This window comes from Leptidea sinapis, chromosome 37 (assembly GCF_905404315.1).
Source record: "Leptidea sinapis chromosome 37, ilLepSina1.1, whole genome shotgun sequence".
NCBI lineage: Eukaryota > Metazoa > Arthropoda > Insecta > Lepidoptera > Pieridae > Leptidea > Leptidea sinapis.
The window spans coordinates 8,036,373-8,051,525 of NC_066301.1; the positions used below are offsets into that span (position 1 = coordinate 8,036,373).

At 34.5% G+C, this 15,153-nt stretch overlaps 1 pseudogene; it reads left to right on the plus strand.

Annotated features, from left to right (window-relative positions):
* Positions 1–594: 594 nt before the first annotated feature.
* Positions 595–15,153, plus strand: part of LOC126975715 (uncharacterized) — a 40,334-nt pseudogene continuing 25,775 nt past the window's right edge.

Genomic DNA, 15,153 nt, shown 5'->3' on the forward strand with positions numbered 1-15,153 from the left:
TTGGAATCCCTGTTATAAAATATACTCAGACAACATCGAGAGAATCCAAAGGAAATTCACGCGTTACCTGTCATATAAATTTAATATACCAATGTCTGAATATCCACAGCGAAGCCTGATGTTCCATCTAGTTCCATTACATCAGAGGCGAAACATATCTGACATCGCGTTCTTACTGAAATTAGCCCAAAATAACATTGATAGTCCGGAGCTTCTTAGCAAAATTAATCTTAATGTTCCTACTCGTAGTCTTAGGAAACCGGCTTTGTTTGGCATCGATTCCAGCCACACTAACTACCGGAAAAATAGCTTTTTTCCTCGTTGCATGCGGCAGTTCAACAAGCTTAACCATGATGACCGTTTTGACCTCTTTACTTGTAGTCCTCGTGTAGCTAAGAATGTGCTTACCAAAGACAGTGTCGATGTAAGTCTAACATAATAAAAAGAAAGCACTTAATCTCATATGTTAGAACCTATTTTGTGTTACAGTATTGTTTGTGTTATATATTAATCTGAGCTTAAGCAATTTAAAAACATATGTGGAAGCTTGCAATTAGCATTTATTGATCTATTTGTTGTGTAAAATTTGTAAAAATGGCTGTAAGTTTCCCAAATAAAATAAAATAAAATAAAAAATAAAATATCTAAATTTTCATCATCACTGTAGTTCGCAGTGGGATCATATTGTAATGCCAAGCGATTGTATGATGCCAATGATCTTCGTGTGCTCACGCGTTGTTTCAATCAGGCATTTTCTTTTATTATATTTTGTCTTTCTTCGCTTAAGTTCTGTGAATACACTTGTTGCTGGCTTGCATGTCTTGTGCGGTGGCCGATGTTCACACGTGGTCCTCTAGGCATTCATTGGACTATGGACAAAGTGGTGAATTTAACCTCAAATGCACGATCCACATGACAAATGCCTGCTGTTGAAATTCAATAAAAATTTGCACAATACACGTGATTGATTTGATGGTTTGAAATGTTAGGAAACGAATAGAGAGAGAGAACAATAAGTAGCTGTCAAACAATATATCACGCACCGGCGCCATCTACTTCAAATATTGGTTTGTAGTACATGTTATGTATTAGAGATGGCGCTGTATGTGATAAAAGATTTTCCCGCTTTTCTGTTGAAAATTTACCTGAATTTTCTGCTTGCTATAAACCACACGGAGCCCGAGACCTTTCCAACGAATGCAAAACCGTGGAAATCGGTTCGTGCGTTCTGGAGTTATTGCGTCAGGAAGGAAAACCCGACTTATTTTTATATAGTAGATTTTGTTACATTGAACATTAGAATTTCTATAGAATCGAATCATGATATGTTTATTTAGAAATGCCATGAGTGAAATTATAAATATATATTGCAATAGTTTTAAGGCTTTTATTTATAAAGTTTTAGCTGCAGCATTGCTATTTCAATTTGATCGAATGCACATACTTTAGCCTGGTTAGTATTTCCGAGTTGGTTTAGCGGTGTATGAACACATACTCGTAAACTCCTTTATTAACAAAGTTCATCTAAGCTTACCAACGACCCTGGGCTTACAGGCTTACGTTGAGACTTTATATGAAAAAAATATGCTACGTTTTTTAATTCAGTGTATTGTTTAGTTTTGAACAAAGAAATATTTTTTAAATCAACCAAATAAAACTGGTTTATTTGTTACATTATTTGTAAAAATACAAACAAGGTCCATAAATTATGGCTCGTAAATATCAAATGATTGACAAAATTAATTTGGTGTTACCGTGTGCCGTGGTACAATTCACATTTTCATTCATACATCGCTAGGTGAACTTCGAGAAGTAACTAAAACGAACTTTAAAGTAAAAGTATTTTTATAACAATAACGGATGAGACGAGAGGGACATTCAGCTGGGTGTAATTGATACCCCTGCCCATTACAATGCAGTGCCGTTCAAGATTCTTGATAAATCCAAAAATTCTGAGCGGCACTACAAATGCGTTCGTCACCTTGAGACATAAGATGTTAAGTCTCATTTGCCCATTAATTCCACTAGCTACGGCGCCAGTCAGACCGAAACACAATAACGCTTACACATTACTCCTTCACGGTAGGTTTTAATACCCATAATCCTGTGCAATACTAAAACCGAAAAACAATAAAATTTAACATCAATTTACACACGCGGCGATATCAATCATAATTTCATTCACCTTGTACCTATCGCAAAATAAAGGAAATCCGACTGATTAAAAGTCCGAACAAGAATTTAGGTTACAGATTTTAATCAGATGAATATCTACATATTTCCAAATCTGTTTCAGCTGATTGATAATCTTCATTCATAATAGGCTTACTATTAATGTTGTATACCACGTAGGATTTTCTGCAGGTTATAAATGAAGGGCGATCTTGTCGATCCTTCAGTGGTAACTACCACTACTTTTCATTTTTGTTTTACGATATTTCCACCATCATCATCATCATCTCAGCCGGAAGACGTCCTCTGCTGGACAAAGGCCTCCCCCAAAGATCGCCGCCATAACGATCGGTCCTGCACTGCCCTCATCCAACCTACTCCGTTGATCTTGACCAGATCGTCGGTCCATCTTGGTGGCCTACTAACACTACGCCTTTCGGTACGTGGTCGCCATTCGAGGACTTTACTGCCCTACCGGCCATCTGTGCGTCGAGCTACTTACCCTGCCCACTGCCACTTCAGTTTCGCAATCATTTGGGCTATGTCGGTGACTTTGGTTGTTAAGATATTTACACCAGTATTTTTTAAAACCTTTTTACAGTTTGAGAAGGTGCTCGTTCACTGTATACCTGAGTGTAATCTAAGAAATATGTTTTGTTTTATAACATTACTAGCTGACCCGGCAAACGTTTAATTGCCATTTTAATTTAAAAAATGCAACAAAATAAATTTCGATCGAATATTAGACTTACGAAAATATACGTATAAAATTTCAAAAAACCGAACAAGCCGTTTTGGAGGAGCAACTAATATTGTGATATGACAATTTTATATATTACTAGGTGACCCGGCAGACGTTGTATATAATAAATAAAATACTGTTTTTTTATAAATCTGTCAATAAGATTTCATAACGTCAAGAATTATTTCGTAAAATATGCTCTCTATTATTATAATCAAATTGTCTTACAGCAGAACTGTCATACCGTGCGTCAATAAATTCTGTCACAGAAAATATGTCAATACAAAACAAATATTGGAAACAATGATATTATAGTATTACTAGCTGACCCAGCAAATGTTGTATTGCCGATATTAAAATCGCGATACAAAAGTAACTGTTGATCGTAGATGGGTGAAAATTTGAAGTTGTATGTATTTTTTAATGCTTACTCATAATCAAACATTTAAAAAAAAATGTCAAAAAAAAATCGTGTGAACCACCCTTAACATTTAGGGGGATGAAAAATAGATGTTGTCCGATTCTCAGACCTACCCAATATGCACTCAAAATTTCATGAGAGTCGGTCAAGCCGTTTCGGAGGAGTTCAATGTTTAACACCATGACACAAGAATTTTATATATTAGATAAGAGGTAGATATGTCACTAGCGCGCCGAAAATCAATCCCCTAATTAGAGTCACTTGGTTCATTTGGTCGTAGTCACTCTCTCTATACGAAAACGGTACACACGCGTTTGTTGTTGACAGAATTGCTTACAATTTGATATAGGTACAACATTAAAATGCCGACTTGTGTTATGGGAAGATGTACTAATTACGAAAGTAAAAATAAATCATAGAATTACATACCACAGTTAAGAAATCATGAATTATAACATTTTATTTCATTTCATTATTTATCTAACAAAATAAATATCTTGCCATGACAACGCCGATCGCTGCCAAGCCGATCATAGATTAAGGTACAGAAATGACAAAATATTGATGCTGTCTATTGCGGGTTGGTCGAGGTAGAATATTTTAGGAAATGATGTAAAAAAGTCACTGTTGCAGTGAATGTAATAATTATTAATAAACAAGTGCGTATATAGGTAGCTGAACTATCAAACTACTAAAACAAGTTTTAGGGTGGGTAGCGGATGTAGATAGATATAAAAAAAAAAAAATTGTAATCTTAAAACTTTTTGGCAGCCGTTGTTAGTAAAATTGTAAAAATGGGACCCTTACTGTGATACCTCTCGGTTTTGTTTTGGTGTCTGTATGTTTTTTTATTATTTTATATAAATAATTAATATCATCAATGTATTATATTTATTATAATCAATATTAAATTATTTTTTTATAAAATCAATGACACATTATCTACCTAATTTCAATACAGTTCTACTACTTTATAGCTTTGACTACATGAACTCATGAATGAATCGTAATTTAGGCATAAATCACGGTGTACGGTAAAAAATCATATCTGATGAATTAACTGTATTTTCTCTTTAAAAATACGAAGCAATTAGCAAATTAAAGTTATATCTTTGTCGCTTGCGATAATTGAATTCACTATCCTTCTTTGACGTGTAATTGTAATGTAGTGTGCTATTGCAATGTTAAATTATTCATGTGTGCGTTAGTGTATCATTTTCAAACACCGAATGTTGTCTATGTAACCTATCTATATTTTTAAATATCATTGATTGGAAATAAAAAAAATTATAGGTCCCAAATCGAAATAAAACTATCCTATCTCTCAAGTTGGACTAAACTGATAGGATAGGTAATAAAGCGAACAAAATGTATGGTTTTATTATGCGAACTATGCGTAATTTTAAGAAACCCTCGACGTTGTTACTTTTATACATATCGCTTGTACGATCACAACTTGAATATGCTGTTTCTATTTGGAACCCACTATACAGTATCTTGAATCAATACAAAAAAGATTTTTACGCAGTATGCATTACAGATGTACAAAAGCCAATATTTCGTATGATCAATTGCTTGAAAAATACAATATTCTAGATTTAAAAGCCAGACGTGAACAACTTGAAGTAATGCTTCTATATGATATATGCCATAATAAATATGATTGCATTGATCTAACACGCAAGCTGTATTACCGAGTTCCTGTACGTCATCTCTCTAGGGCTACACGCGCTCATCAACTTTTTGCCTTAAAAAAGTGTCGTACAAATGCTGGCATGCGCTCTCCAATTCATAGGATGGTCTCATCTTATAACCAAAACTTGCTTGACATTGACATACTAGAAACAAGAGTGGGTACCTTTAAGAAACTGATATTTAACAAGTTGCATAAAATAATTTCGTAATCTTTGACTAATATCGTTATATAATGTGGATAAGTTTTAATATGTATATTCGTATGATTCTATGTATGTATTTTAAAACCTTTGTGATAAGGTGAGCTTAGTGAATTTGTTTCTCCAATACAAATAAGTAATCTGTGGATAACATAGTTGATTATACATGTATTTATATTGTAAGAATTGTAATTATTTAGTAAGACATTATGTATAGTTGTTTGTTGTTCCCAATAAATAAAATAAACTGCACTGCATGTAGTAATCTCCATTTAAATTCGTTCATTCGTTTAGGAGTCCATCGCGGACAAACAACGAGCCACGTAATTTATAAATATTAAGATATAGATTGAAATGGTTGTCTTTTTATTAAAAGTAATAAAACTTTATAATTTTCTTTTCATGTTTGCAAACCAATTTGAAATTATTGTTTGAATTAAATTTTCTTACAATTAGTAAATAATACAATAAATGTTTATATAAAAGTAATATTATTACATAATATTCAATTGTCTAAACACGAAAGCAGTGATGAAATTCAACTCACTAAAAATAAATCAGAATGTAATACAATAAGCTGTTAATAAAGAACGGAAAATGCAAATTTGCCGCTTTTGCTGTAAACTCATTTGGCAAAATATGGAGACCGGGAGATACTTTACAATGATTATGCAAATGATATTATGTTTCCTCGTAGTAATGAGAATGAGAAATTCATGTGATGTACCCATCGGTTGTCATGGATAGTATTATATCCCAGATAAGCCTACTGTCCTATATTTAGGACGGTAGAAATAAAAAAAAAAATATCAGAATACCCTCTTTATCTAAGATTATTTAGTCTTATGATTTGCAGTAAGAAACGTGTCAGCTTTATTAGAAAAAATAAAAAGACAGTTATTTTAACAGTTTTTACCTTATATTTTAACTTATAAGTGTGTAATAAAAGTGCGTTGCAGACATGGCAAATGACAGGTATGTATAAAAAGTTATATTTTACTCGTGAGTTGTTTTTTTCTGTGTTAATATCTAGTTGATAACCTTAACTTTTGTACTAAATAAATATTCTAGCAAAATAATATAAATAAATTACGTATAACTTGTTACAAATACTAGCGTACTATATATAGGACAGTAGGATAATATACATGATTTTAGTACAATAATACAACTTTTTCTTTACAGACCGATAGCTGCGCATGAAATTTTAGATGCTTTAGAAAATGTTTCTGATAATGAAGAAGATTATAGAGAACGACTGATATGTATTCTACCTCCTCCTGTTGATCCTGACTGTCTCACTGACGAAGATTCGGGTGAAGAAGATAATGTAACTTTGAATAATTTGCCACGAAACATTCTGCTTCAACCGGCTGAAGTAATGATTCAAGGGCAGATTATCGTGAGTGATACAGAAGAAGAACCTTCTGATTCTACAGGTCGAACTAAACGTAGGCGTACCTACGCATGGAGAAAACGGGACTTGGCAAAAAATCCCGTGAATTGGCCAGATGTTCAAGGCGCTTGCCAAGATAAGCGCCCAATTGAGTGGTTTGAAAACTTCTTAGATGAAGATGTTATTTCGTTGTTGGTGTCAGAGAGCAATAAATATGCTGTCAAAAAGAATTTGCCTGGAGACATAACCACTGAAGATATGAAATGTTTCATCGGCATATTGTTGGTTAGTGGTTATTCATGGCTCCGCCGTAGAAGAATGTATTGGGAAAACTCCCCTGATACAAAGAATGAATTGATCAGCTCGGCTATGACTAGGGATAGATTTGACTTTATTTTTCGCCACCTTCATGTCAATGATATGGATTTGCAAGACAAATACACAAAAGTATGCCCCCTAGTTACACTTCTAAATAAAAAGTTCTTAGAGTTTTCGCCTCTTGAAGAGCATTACAGTGTAGATGAGGCCATGATCCCCTACTATGGTAGACATGGCTGCAAACAGCACATAAAAGATAAACCTATTAGGTACGGGTTCAAAGCTTGGGTTGGTGCTACACGGTTAGGGTATGTTTTATGGATGGAACCATACCAAGGTGCTACAACTATGTGCAATCCAATATATAAAGAATTGCGGCTGGGTGCAAGCGTTGTTCTCACTTTTTACGATGTGCTGATTTCACGTGGCTTCGACCTTCCTTACCACGTAGTTTTTGATAATTTTTTTACTGGGACGCCCTTGCTGGAAGAGATAACAAAGAAAGGCCTTCGTTGCACTGGGACAGTTCGAGAAAACAGGACATCTAGTTGTCCTCTGATTACATCGAAGTTACTGAAAAAAAAGGAACGTGGTGCTGTCGATTACAGAACGACACATGACACCACGTTCATTATTGCTAAATGGCATGACAATAATATATTCAGTATTGCTTCTAATGCTGTAGGAATAAATCCTAAACAATCTGCCAAACGCTTCTCACAAAGTGAAAAGAGAAACATTGTCATAGAAGAACCACATATGGTGTCCATCTATAACAAATATATGGGAGGAGTGGATCGGTCTGATGAAAATATTTCACATTACCGAATTGGTATACGAGGTAAGAAATGGTACATGCCGTTGCTCACACACATGATTGATCTTGCCGAACATAATGCATGGCAGTTATATAAAATAAATCATGGAAAACTGGATCATCTTGGCTTTCGCAGAAGGGTAGCAATTGCTTTGATTGAATCAAACAGAAAAAATGCCAAAAGAGGGCCTAGCCGACCCTCCCATCATGAACATGCTGATAGTCGTAAAGACCAAATGAATCATCTGGTTATTCCTCAATCGAAGCAAACACACTGTCGTCAATGTCACAAAAAATGTTTGACGCGTTGCAAGAAATGTGATGTTGGAGTGTGTGTCAAGTGTTTTGAAACATATCATTCATAAATAGTGTTAATCTAGTAAATTACATATAACAATGGGTAATATAATCAATAGTTATCTAATAAACTACACTTTTTGATTACATTCTGTTTTGTCATAAATGGTCTTTTATTTCCTCTTATTATCCTACTGTCCTACATATAGGACGGCTGTTTCCCTGAAAGCCTTACACTTAATTTTTTTTTCATATTTTTTTTTATGTTGCATAAGATCTAATAAAGTAAATAATGTAACTTTTTTCAAAATTTTCAGAAAATTTTAGTTTTAGGCTTATCTGGGATATTAACAAAAATGTGTATGGACATTTCATGATAGCTTGATAACATAATATATCGTTGTTCCCTTAACGAGTTCATTTGTAATTGTAATTATAAACAGTTCAAAAGTGTAACATATTTTATTTCTCCAAATCGTTTGTGTGACGAAACATAAAAAAAAAAATTTACACAGTAAAACACCTTCGTCCATAAATTTTGTTTTCAAATTTAAATTGTGTAATTAATCCCAGTAGTGAGGGTTATCACTATCAAAAATAACAAATTATTGTTTAGAACGACATTTTAGTAAAACTATAACCATAACGCCATTGATAATTTTATCTCTGAAACAAAATAAATCGTATCTAGGATGAAGAATTAAAAAAATATTTGTTGATTCATCATCATCGTCATCAGCCGGAAAACGTCCACCGAAGGACAAAAGTCTCCCCAAAAGATTTCCATGTCCTGCCCTCATCCAACGTATTGATTAAGCTTCATCAAATAGTGTTTTTTTCGCACACTTTTATTTTAAGTAACACAACAAATTTTATATTAAGGTGATGTAATTGACGCGATCTCCAATATGGTTAACTATTATGAGCTACTTTAGAAAACGAAATTTGTAATCACTAACGTAAAAGTAAAATAAAGTAAATGTTCTCCTTAAAGAAGAGATAACAAATATTGTTGATAGAACTATGTTGCCCAGAGGAGGTCACATATAGAAAGTCCATAAAACAAACTAAGCTCTGCAACGTGTGCAGTAAAAAAGTTCGGCAGCTTATGGACATGAGATATAGCTAAAATTTACACAGTGTTTTGACGGGATTGCAGCATCATTACCATCATTTGCAGTAATCTTTTGAAGCAGAGGTTGAATTGATATGGATTACTTATCTTCTGACAGAGGTTCATACCAGACCTTGGGTCATCTGTTAAATCTGGAATACCTTGTGATGAGTTTTTGTGCCGTTGAACCCCAACCCCATCGCTTCCACCCCAAAGGGAACGAATATGTATCCATCACCAAGTGATGCATTTTTTTTATGAAAATAAGGGACGAGACGAGCAGGACGTTCTGCTGATGGTAATTGATACGCCATGCCCATTACAATGCAGTGCTACACAGGATTCTTGAAAAACCCAAAAATTCAACAATTCTACTAATGCGCTCGTCACCTTGAGACATAAGATGTTGTCTCATTTGCCCAGTAATTTCACTAGCTACGTCGCCCTTCAGATCGAAACACAGTAATGTTTATACATTACTGCTTCACTTCAGAAATAGGCGCCGCTGTGGTACCCATAAACTAGCCGGCATCCTGTGCAAACGAGCTTCCCACTGGCATATTTATATATAAAACATTTATTACTTTTCAACGCAATTAAATTTAATCCCTGAAAAAACCAGCGAGCAAGGCTAACTTTCTAAGCATTTGTAACGAATTTAGGCTATGCTTGTTAGCGCCGGTAGCGATGCAAGCTCATGTACGGATAAAATTTTAATTAGTATTTTAAGCCAAGAAATAATATGGAGTTTAAATATTTATACGATGGTTACATTACGAAAACCTTATTAAATATTAAAAAACTTCTTCTTACTATAATATGAGAAGTGTTTGGCCAGGAAAGTTGATACTGAACATATAATACACCTGTTTTTAACCACTTCAAACAAGGAGGAGGTTCTCAATTCGACGATATTTTTTTTTATGTTTGTTACCTCAGAACTTTTGACTGCGTCATAGACTGCGTGAACCGATTTTGATAATTATTTTTTTATTTCAAAGCTGGAGCTGGTTGTATTTTTTTTTTTGTAATTGTAAGTATATGTCGTAATAATTTGATTGACTTTTAAGTAGTCTAAAACTTTTCATTACATTTTACTAAGAAGAACTGAAAAAATAATTTGATTATAAAGTTTATGACGATACTCGAACGGTTAGCTCAGTTGGGAGAGCACTGGCACGGAACGCCAGAGGTCGTGGGTTCGAGTCCCGCATCGTTCATAATACTTTATTTGTGATTATAAGGTTGTAGAAGAATACGCAATTATTCTTATACTTTTTAGTGCTTATTATATTGTTTTGATATAATTTTTTTTGAAATAGGTTATGTTCTTGTAAAAAAAATGTTTGTTTTTTCGATTTGAATGTAGTGGGGCGGCTGTACCTGCAGAGTGTAGAGCCAAGTTGTTTCGTGATACGATTTGATGCATTACGACGTAAATCATTTTCTTGCTGTTGCAGGCAGATCTTTGAACTATGATTCAAATTGGTCATCTGCTACAAATCACTTACAAAAAAACAGACTTACGAAAAAGTTTCAAGTAAGTAAGTATTTTTTCATAAAGTATTTTATTACAGTTTTATTAATTAATATATATTTTTATATTTAGTAAGAAATATTATTTTACTTGATTAATTTTATTCAATCTAATTACGTTATTCGTTTTGGCATAAATGTAATGGTATAATATTAGGGGTAAAAGTAAGAAATTGCCGATTTGTACCTACTGGAAAATTGTAATTCCTTTTCTTAATTTACCATAATATTTGTTTGATAAAAATAATTACTTGTTATCTATATATTGCTGCTTATTTGAAGGCCTTCCTATTGGAAGGCCTCATTTATGCCTTTGCGATACAACTGTGGTGATCTAGATACGATAAACTGTGTGAAAGCATTTTTTACTGCCTCCTGAGAAGAATTCTTTTAATCATGTAGAATATTGTCCAAAGAACGAAAAAAATGGTTGTACGTTGGAGAAAGGTCTGGCGAATACGGAAGAATCGTTTCTAATTGCAATTCCTGTAGAGTTTTAAAATGGTTTCTCGTGCTATATGAGCAATAATGGTGAAGATCGATTCATGAGTCGAGGCTGTTTAACTGCTAGTTTTGCTATCTTCGTTCGGAGTTCGGCACAGTAGACATCTGCCGTTATTGCTTGACCAAATCGGAGAAATCTATAGTGCGAAACATCATGCTGAGACTAACAAACAGTTACCACTACCTTTTAATTGGTGAGCTTTGTTTTTGGATACTGTTACGGCGTTTGAACTGTGGTCAGCTATTGTATTTTTCACTTACGGTTATCACAATGACAAAATTCGATCCAATTATCCTGCATTTCTGCATCGATTCAGTAAAGCAACACAAGTTTCAAAAAGCGTTTCCTTCTGCAGATCAGTCAAATCATGAGGCACCCATTTTTAATATTTTTTACTATGTCAATATTGTTGGTAAGGTAACGTTAAGCCATGCCGCTAATTCCTGGGTAGTTCTGTAGTCTGGTAGGCTCGGATTGGCTTCCACCATCTCTTTCAATTCATTGTTATTCACCTGTGTGTGCGGTCTTCCACGTGGTTCGTTCTTCAAATCAAAGTTTCCAACACGAAAGCGTTTAAATCAAAATCGCACGATGCTTTTATTAGCAGTCCGCTCTCCCAACACAACATTGATATTGGGAGCTGTTCCTTCCGCGTCAGTACGGGCGTGGCATCGGTATTCGCATTTAAAAATCACTCGAAATTTCAAAGTATTCATCTTTCTTGTCTTAGTTGAATAAAAAAAACAACTGAAAGTTTAAAAGAAGAACTTTATTGGTACCATGTGGAAAAAGTTTCACTCAAAAATCTAAACCATGAAGGTTCTATGTCAATTCGAAGTATTTATTACAATAAAACGGCAGTCCCATACTTTTATATTATATAATGTATATTATATTATGCAGAAAATGAAATTAATCTTTTTTTTTTTGTTATGGAAGAGGACAAACGAGCGTACCGGTAACCTGATATTAAGTGATCACCACCTTTTCATGTTACTCATAGAGAAAAAATATGTGTGTGAATTTTTACGATATGACCGCACACCGATATCCTTTTCTAAAATTCAATCTAGTATAGTATGAAGTCATATCTATATTTATTTAGCTAGTCACTCTGTCAAACCATAACAATAGTTAACTGTGGTAACCAAGGTGTCAGTGTACTACAGAGGTTTTTATTTCAAATAGTTTTAACTTATTTGCTGTGGCCGCTATTGGCGAAGCTGATTCTCGCTATCGCTATAATATTCGTAAAAAGCATTTATTAATATTGACACACTCTTACACAAATTATCTTGCCCCAGGCAAGGCATAGCCTGTACGATATATTTAATACAATATGCATACTTAAACATACATAAATACTTATAAACATCCATGACTCGGAAACAAACATTCATATTCATCATAGAAATGACTGCACCTACCGGAATTCGAACCCGGGACCTCTAGTTCAGTAGGTCAATAACCACTGTGCTATATGAGTCGTCATATATCATAATATAATAATATTGACTGACAATTATGTCAGTCAATATTTATAATTTATATATAAATATAAATTATTAATACGAAAAATCGTAACAAAAAATTAATTTAAAAATTCACTTCACACATTCACAATGTGGACCACATTATGAATTAATTTTCGTAAATATTTCGGATACATTGGCAACGACCCTTTAACCACAATTCAAATAGAACACTTCGGACTCACGAGGGATTAAATAATGTCAAGCAGCCCAAAGAAAATTCAACCAATAAACTATATGTTTTATAAGCTATTTTTAATATTAGAATTTATTTCATATTCAAGATATTGGAAATAGACTTGACTAACTAGAGGGCGGCGAGAGAAGAACACGAAAGTTCTAGGAACAAAAGCTACTATTGTAATTATTAATTATGACGGGTATTTACGTTATATATTTTAGTAATTTAACTAGCTACGGCGCCCTTCAGACCGAAACACAGTATAGTTTACACATTACTGTTTCACGGCAGAAATTGGCGCCGTTGTGGTACCCATAACCTTACCGGCATCCTGTGCAAAAGAGCCTCCCACTCACCACTGGTAGAAGCTACTATGATCATAAAACAGTATAGAGTGCACTAGATTAGTTGTACTAGATAGTATTGCACATGATTTTATAAATAAGGGTAATGGATAATAGTTTCAAAAGGGGATGAAATTAAGACAAGTCTTTTGTTGTTGAGGTGCCAGCCAGTGGAACAGACATTGGATACGAGTGATCTGATTCTTGGACCGAAGTTTTAAAATTTATATTGAATGTATTACATAATAATATGTTTAATCCGTCCATTAGCTAGGTTTTTTTTGGACGTGTTGCTACTTGTAAATGTAAATTATAACAGTTCTTTTTTAAAGTTATTTAATGTTATATTCTTCTTCTTCGTTACACTCTTGGCAGAACGGTCGTGGTTATCACGAAGTGACATCTTTTGGAGCCCATGGGATTCGCCTCACGAGCATTCGCGACTTTTCCCTGCTGGCCGACAGTCTGGTACACTCGTTCCTTGGACCGCACACAGTAGACCTCATTTGGTCGGTCCATCGCATGGGCGACCTTCCTCGCCCTTTAGTGCCTTAAACTTTGCCCTGCACGACAAGGTGCTCAATGGAATCACTCTCGCGCCGGGAGACGTGTCCGAAGAACTTAAGAATGCGACTCTGTACTAACACCGAAAGGCGTTGTTTTATGCCAAGTTCTTGGAGAAACGTTGGACGACGAGAAACTCGGTCCACGAAACTTCCAGTATTTTCCTCCAGCACCACACATCTCCAGAAAATCAATTTTCTTTTTCTCATGATTTATAAGAACTCCCATTTATGACTGAATTTGTGGTATGACAAAAGAAAATATGACTTTTTAAATCAACTGTGAAATCATCAGAATTAATTTAAACATTAGATAAATAACTAAAATTAAACAACCTATAATGGTATTCAGTTATTTTTCCTAACATAATACTTACCAGTAAACTTATTCCACCTTCGAATGACACTCCACAAATTAGAATATCATCCCCACATCTGGATGTGCGACGTTCCGTACAGTGTGGTTTCAAGGATCTTTCTTCCACGTACAACCAAGCTGTGGAATGATCTTCCTAGTACTGTGTTTCCGAGTCAATACGATATGAATACCTTCAAAAAAAGCGCACACAACTTCTTTAAAGGCCGGCAACGCTCCTGTGATTCCTCTGGTGTTGCAAGAGAATGTGGGTGGCGATGACCACTTAACACCAGGTGACCCCAATCCCCTTTTGTCCTTCTTAGCCATAAAAAAATACACTCATATTTCATAAATTGTTTCAGATGATTTAAACTTAAGGCTAAACCATGTTGTTAATAAGTCTTACAATTTATCAAGCCACATTAATTTAAATATGTTGACTTAGCTCGGATCGTTTTAGTTTGGCAAATAACATAAGGCACAAGTACACCAAACACGTCTCGTGTTCGTCATTTCAAAACGGTCTATTTCGACTTGTGTAAATTACTTTCGTATGTTGACTGTTGAAGTATCGCGGCTTGAAGACAAACAAGACGGAATATGAAAAGCTGTCTTCCCTCGGGGAATCGTTCTGGTGCTCTCGACCTGTTTTCAACTATTTGTTTAAGTGGCCTAGGTCAGTTCTTTAATGTTGGAACTTGGACATTTCAGTTTTTTATACATGATATTTCACCTATTTTGTTGTATTGACTTGATTTATTTGCCCAGGAGTAAATTAGCCATTTTGAAATTGTGATATCAAAAAACATACCAATTGTACATTAAAGTTGCGTAGCAACGCTTCGACGTAAATAACGAGAGTTGTCAAAGTTCATGTCGTGCAGCAACGTACATGACGAGAGTTGTCAAACTCCAAGGCATTGATAATTTCGTAAGCTCCGTCAGCAATACTCGTAGCTCAG